The 12,346-nt window shown below is 42.4% G+C and overlaps 1 pseudogene across 1 annotated transcript; it reads left to right on the top strand.

Annotated features, from left to right (window-relative positions):
• Positions 1-4,477: 4,477 nt before the first annotated feature.
• On the top strand, positions 4,478-10,566 carry LOC309891230 (zinc finger CCCH domain-containing protein 11A-like; annotated as a pseudogene). Its single transcript has 9 exons — positions 4,478-4,531; positions 4,732-4,851; positions 5,631-5,754; positions 6,185-6,387; positions 7,021-7,140; positions 7,646-7,704; positions 9,109-9,286; positions 9,490-9,555; positions 10,075-10,566. The product of its transcript is annotated as a zinc finger CCCH domain-containing protein 11A-like (transcript).
• The last annotated feature ends 1,780 nt before the right edge of the window (positions 10,567-12,346 follow it).

Raw genomic sequence — 12,346 nt, 5'->3', positions numbered from 1 at the left:
CAGGACGATCAGCGCCTTCAGGAACAGATGAATTTGATCTTGAGGCTGTCGTAAAACAGGTCCCTGAAGTCTGAAGACTCTTCAAATAGTTTGGGCCAGCAAGGAGCAGCTGTACGTGGCGGCTGCGGTAACTCGGGGCTCCGAGTCTCAGAGAGCGTGGTGAAAGGTGACCCCCAGCTGGCTGCTGGAGGAAGCTGAGGCAGCGTTCAGCTCTAACCTTTGCCTTCTTGGCTGGCATCTTTGCACTCCTGCTGTCAGTGGGTGTTGAGTGTCCTTCCCGGCAGCCTCAGAACGTGCCCTCAGATGTAGGCAGCATTTAGCAGCTAGAATTCCCTCAAATAGAAAGAGTACAAATGATGCGTTTTCTGCTTTTGCTTTGGAACTCTTAGCTTGAGGTTTTCCTGCAGGCCATGAGGTTTCTTGCAGCAGCAGGGATGAGTTGTGTTAGCAAGAGGCTGTTCTGTGCTTCGACTGTGGGAAGATGAATGGTTACGTGTGCACCGTTAAATATAACTTGACACCTAGCACACCGCACTTGCAGCCTGTGGGGTGCTTTAACAAGCAGGTAAATCAGCAGAGGCTGTTTTGCAGCCGGGGTGATGCTGGGTGATTAAAAAGCAGGGGCAGAACAAGGAGTTTCTAGTGTTTGTTCTTGCTTGTCATCCGACTCTCCACTTCCACTGTTCTTTAAAAAAAAACAAAAACAAACAAACAAACAAATAAAAAAAAAAAAACAAGCAAGGGGTAAGCATCTTAATATCTTTATTATAAATGGAAGGCACAAAAGAGGCCAGCAACAGAGACTGTCCAAGAGAAATGCTTTGTGCTTTATAAACAAACAAGGAAGTACCCTTAGGTGGGTGTGATAATCCTCCTCTAATGCGTTTTTGGGGTGCAAAAATAGATTTGTTCCTTTCTTGCTCTTCTCTGCAGGACAAAGGCAGAATAGGCACTGCAAAGTTAGACCAGGGAGGTCAGTTTGTTCCGTACTGAGAAAGACAAGCCTGTAAAACAAACTAGACAGATTTTCTTTGTACTATTCATCTTCCTTCAGCAAAGGCAAAGCTTATGACACTTGTTGGTGTGTATTTCCAGACCCCCAGCTACTGGCACTGTAGCGCATCTCTAATTCTTTGGTACAAAAGGTTCAAAATCTCTTAATGCAAAAATTTTACCAGCACCCTGGAGCAAAAAAAAAAAGAAATCTAAAACCCTTACCAACTTCTATTACAGACCTGCTGAGTGCACCAGAGTTACTCATTTTTATTCAGGCTTTCAGGGGCAACTTCAGTTGGTTTAGCGCTTGGATTGCTATGTTGGCAGATGTCAGTTTAAAAAAAAAAAAAAGCTTTTGAGGTCCTTTTTAAAATGAGACTGCTTTTTTGGAATTTGGAATACTGCAAGGTATCGTTGGTTTTGCTTTCTTCCCATTCCTTAGACCAGATCCATTCAGATTCTGAACAGCGTTCCCGGTGTGTTCAGGAAAATGGAAGGCAACAAGCAAAATGATGAGCTCCTTGGGCAGTCAAAAGAGCTAAATCTGGAGAGTGTTTTGAGTCAAACTTCCATGCTAAGGAGCACCAGTAATTGTTAGAAGTAGCTGCAGAGGAACCTGCATGGCACTGGGTGTGTTTCTGAAGGTGCTAAAGGTCCGAAGTGACGATTCCTATCCATACTAAAGAAGAGAAGGAAACCTTGCACTTAACTACTGTTTTTATTCCCTTTGTCCAGCAGTCAAAAGCAGTAACTAATATGAGAACCCAACTTTTCCTCTCTTTATTTTAGATTTGGGAAAATTCCCTGCCAAAACAATATTTCCTGGAAAATTCACTAGTGTTTGTGTGAGTAAAAGCTTCCAACCTTTTATTATTAATTTGTAAGAACTATTTCATCCACTTTTGTCCAGAAGAGTCAGAAATAATTTGCACAGAAATGTGCAGCGTTTTAATGAAAGGATTCAGAATCACTCTGAATTGAACTTTATCTGGTCTGGTTGCAGGTTTTGTGACATTTAGTGTCTTTAAAAAAAAAAAAAATCAAAATTTCTGACTTCATATCAGAAAAAAAGAAAAAAAAATGCTTGTGGCGAAATAAAATCTGTTGCAGCTCTGCTCATCGAAAACTCATTGGCTGTTAAATTGGACCTAAGTCGTCTTCTCTAACCTTTCATGATCCTGCAGCAATGGATGATGATGGATATATGGATTAGGGAACAGCACGTGATGGCAAACCTGTGGTATTTGCTACTGTACTGGGTCTGGCTGGAATGTTTACTTTCCCTGCAGCAGCCCATACAGTGCCGTACTCTGTACTTGTAGCTGGAACAGCAGTGTTATCACCCCAGTGTTGTGTGTACTGCTGAGCAGCAGTGGCACAGCATTGGGCCTTTCTCTAACCCTCCTAGGGGGTGGGCAAAAAGGTGAGGAGAGAAACATCACTAGGGCAGCTGACCTAAACCAATCAAAGGGATATTCCATACCATGTGATGTCCCACTCAGCAATAAAAGGTGGAAACAGGAAGAAGAGGGGAGGGGTGGGCTCTCGTTGGGAAAACGTCGGTCCTCCTCTCGAACACCGGCTGCGTGCGTTGAGGCCTTGCTTCAAGGACGTGGTCAATCATGGCTCATTTGTGGGAAGTAGAGAGTAATTTCTTTCCTCTGCACTTCCATATAGCTTTCATTTATTTTGTTTGTTTGTTTTCCTCCCTTTTTCCCCTTTCCCTTTTATTTCCCCTTAGTTAAATTGTTTAGTTCATGGTAGTCTTTATTTAATTATTATAATTTTTTCCCTTTAATTAAATTATCCTTATCTCAACCCGTGAGTTGTTCTTTGCTTTACTTCTCCCCCTCCTCATCTAAAGGAGGGGGAGTGAGAGAGCGGTTGTGGGGTTTAGCTGCCCAGCACGGTAAAACCACCACAGCTACAGCGCAGAAAGAAAAACCAAATTGCTTCCAAAAAATCAAAGTAATTCAAAATCCTTGGTATCATGCAGCCGTGCCACTGGCAAAGTGAGCATTCCCCTGCCTCTCAAAGCTTGCTGTACCCTTGATCTGCTGTCTTGCTGCTGTTAATTGATTGCAACTCTACATGTCTGATCAGGGCTACGAGTTGTTCTCGATATGGAGATCATACAACATCTACTGTGCACGCTTGTGTGTATAGATATGTTTATCCTGTATGCATGTACATCCGTATGCATATTTGTGTGCTGGCCCCCAGATCCCTCATGTTACAAAGCATCGGCCTCGAAGGCATACTCATCAAAATCTTTTGCAGAGCCTCCATTTTTTTCTAGTTCCCTCAAAATGAGAGAATTTTTACGCGCTCTCTGTGTCGAAAAGGCAAAAATTCTGATTTTCACTGTCGCTCTCGCTAACTTTCTCTCACTCCCTCCTCGTGTGTGTATAAACACAGATGTGTGTATGCGTATGCACATCTGTGGATTTAGATGCACTGGTATGTTTTTTGCTGTACAGGTAATAAAGACGGGGAAAGGTTTTTGTGTTTTCTTAATAGGTGAAGAAATCTTGAAGACCAGAGATTGGAACATGCTGAATTTTAAATTAAAAAAAAAAAAAAGAAAAAAAAAGTTAAATTGTCCGGCTGTGGAAGATGGAGCCTCATTTTTGCAGCCACTTTGAATCACGAGTTCATCTCTAAATGCGCTGTTTTTTTTTTTGTTTTTGTTTTGTTTTGGTTTTTGTTTTTTATTTTTTTGAAGAGCTAACTAACCGTGGCTGCATCCAGTCTGAGAGAGCATTCAAATGGACTTGCTTCCTCTCTTAGTTATAAGCTGTTTAAAAGCGCATCCTATGTTTGAATTGTGGATGAGAGGTTCCCTTGGCAAAGTGAGGAGGAAAATTCTTCCTACCCCTTTATTATTAATTCACGGATTCAGTCTTGGTTCGGCCTACAGGAGCAGTTAACTGGAAGCCTTTGAAGATCGATAACTTTGCTGAGGTTGTCCAGGTAGGTGAAATCGAAGACCCACAGGGCCTGGAACGTGCTGTTTAATGCGTCCTAACTGTGTTCTAGAGAAGTTATTTGTAGCCATAGTTGATTATTGACTTGCATGTATCATCAGGTGGTTTTTTAAGGAGTGACTCCGTTTTCAGGCTTCCAGATGTGCTCCAGGTCATATTATTGAGGATGTGGAAGAGAACGCTTGCTGACAAAGCTCCTGGCAGCTTTACAGAACTTTAATATTTAGTTAGTTCATGTAACAGCTGATTTCAAGGCTTTGCTCTCTTTGAGAGACTGATAACTTGATTTGATTAACTGAAGAAAGCTGGAAAAATGTTTGTTCCTCATTATTTTTCACTTGTTACTTTCTTTCGGGTTACTTTTAAAAAGAAGATTTCACTGATCACAAGCCAGTAGAAGACTTTCAGCCCAAGCAAGGGTGAAGACAGCTCTCTCCAAGAGCAGAGGAAGTCCCTGTGGAGAGAACCCGAGCTTGTTAGCAGAACTCGTCGGCATGTCTAAACAAGGAGACGATTGCTACTTCTATTTCTATTCTACCTGTAGCAAGGTATGGCTGGCTTTCCTTTGCTTTGCTTTTTTTTTCCCCTTTTTTCAGGAAGGAGTAGATTAGGAGGAGGAAGCACACTGGTCTTTGGTTAACTTGAGAACCAGATAGATTGTGAATTCAGTTGTAGCACCATTAGGCAGCAGCATGGCCATTTTTGAGGCTGTACTCTATTTTCCTTGTTGGTTTCCTTTTGGTTCCAGGGAGACAAATGTGCCTACCGCCACTGCGAAGCTGCTCTGGGCAATGAGACGGTCTGCAAGCTGTGGCAGGAGGGTCGTTGTTTCAGGAATGTCTGCCGATTCAGACACATGGAAATTGACGTGAGTGCCTAACAATGTGTTCTCAAAATAAATCCACAAAAGCATTTTTCAGTGCCGTAGGTGTACTGATTGCGCTTTTGCAGGATAGATTTGTTTGCTTCAAAATCATACTGGTTTCTGTTACCAAGAGAGGGGGTGGGAGGAAGCAGAGGGAAATAAAATCAATGCCTTAGGTATGTCTTAGCAAGATATTTGTTTATTTTTTTTTATTAGATGCTGACAGTTTTCTCAAGAGATGCAGAATAGCTGTTAAATAGACTGCTAAAACGTGCTGGAGCAGGGGGGTAATAAACAGGCTGTTCTATCCTCATGGGAGCAGGCTTGATAATGAACTATCAGGTGTCTTCTGACCCACAGTCCTTCAGATAACGCTGTTGTAGCTGCCTGGGGTAGGAAGTGGGGAAAGTTAAAGGTGCAGCAGAACTAAGTCTCCAAGAAGTAGTTCTAGACAGGGTTAACCTAGGCAATTTCAGATGTTCTTTTTCCCTCTGAATAATCCTAGTATAATCCTAGGTGTATTAGTTTAAGCCACCCTCAAGTGATGTCTGAGAGTGCCTGTCTTCTCAAACTGAGTGATGACCAAACTAAATGTGCATAGTGGTTACAGCTTATGCAAACTTTGTGAATATGCCCAGAAATACTACACTTAACTGAGAAACTGACCTTTGGAATGCTGTTTCAGCACTGTGTTGTGACAGCTGTCACGATCTGGAGCTGTGCATCTCTTTGCAAGCCTCAGGTGCATGTTATCACGAGCTTTTCTTTCTTTCTGTCTTCAGAAAAAGCGCAGTGAGATTCCTTGCTACTGGGAGAACCAGCCGGGAGGCTGTCAGAAAGCCAACTGTGCTTTTCATCATGCAAAGGGACGTTACATCGATGGACAATTCTTACCACCAAGCAAGAGTGAGTTTAGGTCCTTTTTCTTTAAGCGCTGAAGAATTAATTTTGAGTATTACTTAGTGGGTGCCAATCCTGTAGGGGGCGTCAGGTAACTGTTCATTTGTGAGGGCAGGAAAAGGTCTGCAGTCATAGGTGTACTGCACCGAGTGTACTGCTGGTGTTTGTTTTCTGCTTTCGTGCTCAGCTTCTCTTTGCTTTGTGTGATGTTTGCCTTGCAGTTTGCTTCCTGTTGTTTCCGCTTTTGCTGGGTGGTAGGGAGATGTGTTGTTGTTGGAAGGGAAATCATTGTTCACGGTGTAAGCAGTGATGGGATGGGCAAAAGGAGATGCTGAATTCGTTGTCTGTGCGGGTTATCTGCCTTTGCTACCATCTCTTTGCATTGTGGTCAAAGTTTTAAACTGCCATATTACCGATGATCCTCCTCTTCCTCTAGCTACACTGCCAAGTCCGCCTGAGTGCGCGGACGATGATCTGAAAGTGGCTCAGATGTCACTGCAGCAAAACAAACTTTCTGTCCAGTCAAATCCCTCTCCACAGCTAAGGGGGTGACGAAAGTGGAAAACTCTGAAAATGTCCCAAGCCCTACACACCCTCCAGTTGTAATCAATGCTGCAGATGATGATGAAGATGATGATGGTGAGCATGTTTTGGTTCTTGGAAGGAATTTGTGCTGTAAATGATTGTGTAAATCTTTGTTTCTTGAAGGAATTTGTGCTGTAAATGAATGTGTTAAATCTTTGGTTCTTGAAGGAATTTGTGCTGTAAATGAATGTGTTAAATCTTTGGTTCTTGGAAGGAATCTGTGCTGTAAATGAGTGTATAAATCACAGATGACCTGAGGTCTGACTAGCGATAGGGCAGGCAGTCTGGCCAGGTCACTGGTGGCTTTGTCTGGCAGTCAGTGGACAGAAGCTGAAACGTTGGAGGAAAGCTTAGAACCACTCCTGGCTTTAGCTGGTCTTTTGTGTAAAGTTCTATGTGAAACTAGGAAGGAAATTTCTTTTTTCTGTCTGAAGAGCAATGTGTTGTGTAGTAGTTAAAGCTGCAGAGAGAATCTAGAGTCCTAGATGTTTTGTCCTAGTGTATTCTACTTAGGAGTTCATCAGGTCAGTGTAGCTGTTTAAAAACAAACAAACAAACAAACAAACAAACAAAACAAAACAGCAACAAAGTTTTTTATATGAACCATGGGCTGAAGTGTCACTGCATGAGCTACGTAATCATGACCAACCTGGTCTATGCATAACTGAATCGATTTTTCCCCTTCAGACCAACTTTCTGAGGAAGGAGAAGAAACTAAAACTCCCGTCCAGCATCCAGCTGCGGAAGGCAAAAATGGGTTACGGGTGATTTCCACTCGGAAAGGCAGTTCTATTACTACTAAACAAGGTATGCCAGCACCTTAGTAGGATAAATCAGAAGAACTTGACAGTTAAGTCAAAAGCAGCGTGGTGTAAAAACACAACAAAATGTAGGGGTGCTGAATGGAGTCGGTTATTTCCATGATCTCATTTCTGCCATTAATACCATCATGTGCCCATTGGGTCAGAAAGGTGAACTCCTTTTCTTTACTTTTGGAGAACAAAACAGGGCCACAGCATGGAGTTTAAATGGCTGCACGTGCAGCCTTGCAACCACTGTTGATAAGCCATATCTAACGATAGAGGGATCTAATATTGTGTAAATGGATTAAAATTAAAACTACATTTTGAACCCTGAAGGATGAAAGGAGGGGCAAAATGCCATTGGTTCTATGGCTCTTTCACTTGTGAGGAGTGTTGACAGGCTTTATTCGAAATACTTCAGAAAGTTCCTGAGCGCTAAGAAGCCTGAGGACCTGTGGTCCTCAGTGAGTGCCTCTAAGCCTGTCTCATGAACTGTTTCCTGTTTTCAGAGGGCAATCTGAATTTTGGAATAAAAACACTTGAGGAAATCAAATGGCAGAAGATGAAGGAAAAAAATAAGAGACACGGTGGTGAGTTAATATTGCCTACTTTCTTATCCTGTTCACGGCAGGTGATGGTGACTGGGAGCTGCTTGAGGGACAGACTTCCATTTTTAGCTGGGGGCATAAAGCAACCTGATTCTCAGCCAGCTGGTATTCTAAATGGGAGTCCAAAGGGCAACCAGAGGCAAATTAGTCACCTCTCTTCTTTACATGCTCTGCTTGCTGTATTTTTGACAGTAACAAATCATTTAAAGTTTTTTGTTCTTTGTGATAGTTTTTTATGTTGGGTAAACTTCCTTATGTTTTGGTTGCTCTGAACAGAAGGTTCTTCAAGATCTTCTCTTCGTCCCGTTGATTCTATGATTTTTCCTGCTCCAGAAGAGGAAAATGTCCGGACAGTGGTGAGAACTGTGACAGTGTCTTCCAAGAAAGGTAATAATGAATGCTTTTGTTTTGATTTCATTACTCCTAAACTGGAGGGTTAAGCAATAATTAAAACAATTCACCCATGTTAGCCTTCTGGTGCTGCCTTCTGTTCAAAACGTGCTTTTATGCTTAAAGTCCCTGGTTGTACTGGAAAGATTTGGTGCTCAGGTTAAGTGCAGTGGCAGGAGAAAAAAAAAAGTGTCAGTATGCCAATAGGGGGGTAACTGAAAAACAGAAGAGTAACGAGAAGAGCGAGCTGTAGAAGCCAGTGCTATATAAGAAGCAATTTCTGAAGCATTAAAGAGGCGTACAGTGGCAGGTGTGGACACAGTATGACAGGAGTTTGTGTATAAATTGTTTAGAGCTGTGCAAATGCCTTTTAAAGGGAAAAAAGTGTGGAAGTACTTTTACTTGTAGACATTCACCTTAGAAAGGAATATTTCTCAGCATTTGCACCTAAGAATATTCTGCTTGCTTATGCAGCTTTGTTCTGCACAAAGTATAGGTGTCAAGCAGACTCAGATTCACTCTCTACTATCTCAGCTGGAATTTGAAGCAAGCACTGAGACTATTAATATTTTTTTTCCATGTTAATTATAGTTAAAATATGAGTTTGTGTGGTCTAGCTGTCAAAACAGTGTCTGACTAGGGTTTTTTGGACATGGGCTAACAGGATAATATTTCTGTTGGCTACTGGTTTCTGTGAAATAGAAAAAAAAATTCCCTTTTGTTTTAGGGGAGGAACCTGTGGTTCGAGTAGATCTTGCTGATAGACAAGGAAAACGGAAAGCCTCCGCGGGTGAGAACTTTTTACGAGCTGTTACGTAGGTGCTGCCTTCTATATATGACTGCATTAAAGAGTATTTGTGATGTATGAAGGGAAAATACATTGCAGTGGAGATCTGTGTTGACGGCAGAAATGGAAAAAAAAAAAAAATCATTTAGCAGCTGAAAGGCAATTCTATGAAAATATGCTTGAAAAAGAGAAGCTTATTGTTGACTGTTCTCAAACCTTCCTGCAAAGAAAAGTTCTTACAATATTCCTTGTTTTCTCTGAAGATGATGTAGGCAGCCTTCCAGTGAAGCGCAGCCTTGCTGAAAGGCTGGGGAAGAAGGTAGAGGCTCCGGGAAATGCTGACAAAGCACCCAAGAGAGAGACAGGTACTAAACGGGCATCTGGATTGGATTCCTGGGTTTCGTATTTAGTCTTTCTGTTTGTCCTTTTCCAGTGATGTTTCTTTTTGCATGTTGGCTGAGGTCGTAATCACTGGGATTCAAAGTTACCTTTCCTGTCTTGTTTTGAAATGTGAACCTGAAGTTGACATTATGCAGCCTCCCTAATTCGTTCTTTTTCTGTTTTGCAGTTCGAGTTCCCAAGTCTCTGAAGGACAGGCTGGGATTACCTCCTAAACAGACCAGTACTGAGAGAGGTAACAGCTAGATCTTAAATATGCTTTCTCCTCCTTCCTTTCCACGAACTTGGACTGCTTTCATACATCCCTACAAACTAATTTAAACGAAAACAAAGAACTGACGCCTCTTGGTTGAGTGCTGAAGCTCTTCTGACAGCCACTATCAGAACTCTGGCTCTAGGTGTGTGTTTATTTTCTACTTGTGCCTTGTCGAGGTTTTTAGCTGCTTCTGTGAACCGTTACGTACAATTAGAATAGAACCACTGCCAGGAGCAGGAATTTGAAATGCAGTCTGAAAAAGTAATAAAGTAAAGCAGCATTTCTGTGTAGCAGTTCTCTCTGGATAGGGCTGGTCTTCAAAATACAAGTGGCTCAGAGGAGGAGGAGAATGTTGTTCTAAGGATATTGTTCTAAGATGCATTATTGGGAACGCTCAAGATGAGTTTTCCTTAGTGCTCTGACAAATTTTGGAGACTTAAAATATTGCTGGACTCTCTTTAAATGTTGGTGCTTCTCCTCATTTCTTGATGATGACAGGGAAGGCTGCTAAGCCGATGGGAGAGATCCATGTGAAAACACTGGAGGAAATCCGTCGTGAGAAAGCTCTTCAGAGACGCGAACCTCAAGCCAAAGCCGAGGCTGAAGGGCACGGTAAAACTGAAGATTCCAGCGCAGGGGCAAGAGCTGCTCGTGCAGGTCGCATGCAAACTTTCTCTGAAGCCTTGTCTGAAAAAAAGAATAATCGCTTGGTAGAAGAGAAGAAAAAAGCAGGAGAATGCCATAGCAAGAGCAAAATTCAGGGTGAGTCCAAGAAGCAGCTCGCTCTGTCCGGGCCCAGCAAAGGGCAGGCGAAGGAGCCGGCAGGAAAAGTCAAGCCAGAAGGAGAAGTGCGTGTTAAAACCTTGGAAGAAATAAAGCGTGAGAAAGCTCTGCGGATGCAGCAGAGTGAAGGAGATGTGCCAGCTCCCTCAGCACAACCCGGACCTGCCCCAGCAGAGCAGAAATCTTTATGGAGCACAAAACTAACAGGTAATAAGATGCTTTAATGCCTGCCCCAGTGAGGTGCTTCCCATATTGAGCAAGTTCAGTTTGCTCAGGATCTGCTTCATGGATAAATGCTGAATGGCTTGCACATTGTAGCCTTTCTCTCTCTCTCTCATGGGACACAAGGAAATAAATGCACAAAGGAAACAAGTACCCAGCTTTCTTTATTTCTGCCGTTGACAACACTTTTTTTTGTCTTTTTTTAAAGCACCTGAAAAAGAAGAAAAGAAGGCAGTGGAATTGAACCAGCCTTTTCCTAAACTTTCCTCTGGACCTGATGTACAGGTGAGTCCTCTGTGAAGACACACATACATTCGTACAATTTCTGATAATTCTGACAAGTTTTGTTACTCACCGTGTGCCACCCTCTTGAGTGTGTTCTTACCCTTCAGCAGCTGGTAGGAGCTGCAGTGCAGTCTAAATCCTATCGCCAGCAGCATTTCCAGACAACTCTGTAATCCTCAAACTTGGAATCAGTCTGTTTATACCACAGCAAGAAAGAAACCCTGTTAGCACCAGCTGAAATCTACACAGTTAACGTGGAGGGAATTCTTTTTGTTCTTACTGACTTGATCTGTCAGACATGAAGGATTTAATACAGAAGGCCAGAGTTCTGTGTTCAAGGAAATCAATCTGTCAGTGGATACTGTATAGGGGAACTTGTATGACTTTCTGCTGCTTAAAAAGAATGTGATAAATAGATGTACAGCAGAACACCCTAGCTGTTTAAAGAAGCTTGCCGTAGTGGATATTGCAGATATGTGAGACTGCGTCCATAGTAAAGCATGGCTCTTGTTACAGGCAGAATTTTATGGGAAAACAAACAAACAAACAAACAAAGAAAAAAACCAACAGTAACCTGAACGAGATTAATATGCTGTTCCACATCAAGACCATTTTGGAGGGATTGCTGATCAGATTTTCTTAACGAAATCTCCACGGATTTTATTTATTTTTTTTTGTCCTACTCATGCACTACTTTTCTTTCCTTCTAGCCCACTCAGCAGAGTGGAACTCGTAAATGTCCAGAGAAGAGCTTTGAAGAGAGACGGTGGGAGAAGTGGCAACAGAGAGAACAACAAGAGAAGCTTCGGCAGGAGGAAGCTGCTGTCAAATCTACTGCTGGCTTCTTTAATACTGAACCAGCAGGGAAAGTGGCAGCTCAATTTCAGGGCCAGGAAGCTAAAAGTAAGTGTTGAAGGTTAAGAGTTACTTAGGTTGTCTTCTGAAATACAGACAGAAGATGACAATTCTCATGCTGTAACTCTGGCTGGGTGCATTTTGCCACGCAGTGCTACGAAGCGAAGGGTGTACTTTCTTTTTCTTAGTTTGTTTCTTTTCCTGCCAGCCAGATGTTAGGTAAGGAACGGGAGACTAGAAAATGCCACTACAAATGTGGACTTTGTAGAACAACTTAACTGTGGGACATCACTGCAAGGGAGAGGAAGCTGGTACAAGAGTTGCATACACTCTTGTCCTACTATAACTGCTGCTTTTTCCTTTCCTAGCGGGAGCAGGACTTTAAATATAAAAGCTGTCTATATTTGTGAACCTAGCTTGCACTTAGGATTGCTATGTGTCTGAGGTTTCCCTTGTCCTGGATTATTATTTACTGTAGCTCTTCGGTTTCTTTGTTCCTTTGTATGGCTTGTTGGTAGACAGAGTTTACTATGTGGAAAAGATTCCTGAGAATCCAGGCAATGGCGGTGTAATTGTGCTGGCCAAATGCATTTAAGTGTGTAGAAGGACTGTGGAAATGATTAAG

The sequence above is a fragment of the Aythya marila genome, assembly GCF_965140915.1.
Source record: "Aythya marila genome assembly, contig: HAP1_HAP1_SCAFFOLD_173, whole genome shotgun sequence".
NCBI classification, from domain to species: Eukaryota; Metazoa; Chordata; class Aves; order Anseriformes; family Anatidae; genus Aythya; species Aythya marila.
Note: the sequence above shows the minus strand (reverse complement) of the source record. Positions and strands in the feature narration are given on the sequence as shown.